This window comes from Macrotis lagotis, chromosome 1 (genome assembly GCF_037893015.1).
Source record: "Macrotis lagotis isolate mMagLag1 chromosome 1, bilby.v1.9.chrom.fasta, whole genome shotgun sequence".
NCBI lineage: Eukaryota > Metazoa > Chordata > Mammalia > Peramelemorphia > Peramelidae > Macrotis > Macrotis lagotis.
In genome coordinates this window covers 714,077,576-714,079,517 of record NC_133658.1, presented here as the reverse complement: position 1 = coordinate 714,079,517, position 1,942 = coordinate 714,077,576, and the positions used below count along the sequence as shown (strand labels likewise).

At 38.6% G+C, this 1,942-nt stretch overlaps 1 non-coding gene across 1 annotated transcript; it reads right to left on the bottom strand.

Moving 5' to 3' along the window:
* Positions 1-1,362: 1,362 nt before the first annotated feature.
* On the bottom strand, positions 1,363-1,469 carry LOC141510306 (U6 spliceosomal RNA). The gene has a single exon (XR_012474810.1). It is a non-coding gene; the product is annotated as a U6 spliceosomal RNA (small nuclear RNA).
* Positions 1,470-1,942: the final 473 nt, after the last annotated feature.

Below are 1,942 nucleotides of genomic sequence, written 5' to 3'. Positions count from 1 at the left end.
TGGAATCAATAATTCAAGTAACTAATAATAGAAAGTTATTGAAACACATTAGCCTGATTCATTCAGAAGAAATCACAGACAACAGAAGCAGCAGTTAGTAAATTAAAAAGTTCAAGGTTCCTTAATTGGTTAGAACCAACTCCCTAGCAATAGTCACAAATGGTTCCTGGAAAAAGCAGGTAAAATGCTGATGCAGCAAAAACCCTGAGCTGAGGCTGGTGAACTTGACTGGAAAACTATGGATTAAACAAAAAGACTAGCATCCTTCCCTTTTCTTCCAGTGGGAAGAAATAAAGAAAATGTCCTTCTGCTTTGAACTTGCTTCACCACCTATAATTCTGAAAATTCAAGTATGGTTGAGGTCCCAGCTTCCTGAGGACTTCCTACCTCTATTCTGTCTGTAAAAACCCCCCCAAACCCCCCCCCAAAAATAAACAAAAAATAAATACTGTCCTTTGCCCTCATCCCACAGTATAGTGCTGCTCCTAATCCCAGTCATCCTCAAGTCACTGAGAGCAGTTCCAGGATGCTCAGATGCCAACTTCTGATCCATTCCCAATTTCTGTTTTGGGGTATGAGCTGGTCTAAGTCTCAAAAGTCATTCCCTACTATATAAGGGATTTGGCACCTAGTCCTAATGAAAAGTTACGCTTTCCCCTCCTAGACTCCCACAGCACTAGAGAGCCAATGAAGCCAGGTTTCCTATAAAGCAAGAAGAGGCATACTTACTCTCCCTAGGTCTGACAGGACCTGATCTACCCCAACCCAACTCTAGTACTTGGAACATGGCTAAGGAAGGGAAAATATCCCCAGTATAACCCATAGTGACCAGAGGAAACTTATTGTCCCCAGAACAGTAACCTTATTATTAACACAAATCTAGAGATAACTCTAGATCACTAAAATAAAGGATCAAGGTGGCAATTTATCCTCACCATCATGAGGTTTCAGGGTTGAGCACAATTGGAAAGTGGTCATTTCTATTTATGACTAACTTAATACTAGGAACATCACACATGACCCATGCACACATGTGCATGTGTACACACACACACACACACACACACACACACGTGCAAAAAAACTCCTCCTTTTGTTCCCTAGGAACAGGCATGGTTCTGAACTACTAAGCTGAAAGAAGGAAAATTTCTGAGATTTGTAAACCTAGGAAAATTTCTGAGATTTGTAAACATTTATCCTTTAAATCTTAGACAAACATAAATGTATAGAGACTGAGATATCTGTGCTGAGCATGGAGTTGTCTTGGAAGAAGATCAAATTTTATGATTTGTCTCTTGCAGAATACACATATTTTGACCTGTGTTTTAAAAGCAAATCTAGAAATAATGACAAAGGCACTGTAAAAATATGGAATGCTTCACGAATTTGCGTGTCATCCTTGCGCAGGGGCCATGCTAATCTTCTCTGTATCGTTCCAATTTTAGCATATGTGCTGCCAAAGCGAGCACTCCACTCATTCTTTAAAATGAAGTTATTTAGTTTTAGGTCTATCTCTCCATGGCCCATTATTTCACATGACTTTTATTGCCTCATGATCTGAGAAGGAAGTATTCACTATTTCTGCCTTTCTGCATTTTATGATAAAGTTTTGATGCCCTAGTACATGGTCAATTTTTGTGTAAGTGCCATACACTGCAGGAAAAAAGTATATTCCTTTTTATCCACATTCAGTTTTCTCCAAAAATCTATCGTGGCTAGGTTTTCTAACATCCTATTTCCTTCCCTAGTTTCCTTCTTATTTATTTTATGGTTAGATATATCTAGATCTGAGAAAGGGAGGTTGAGGTCTCTCACCAGTAGAGTTTTGCTGTCTATGTCTTCCTGTAACTCTAAGAATCTAAGATTCTGTATCCTATACCACTTGGGGCATACAAATTTAATATTGAAATTGTTTTATTGTATGTGATACCTTTTCTGAGGA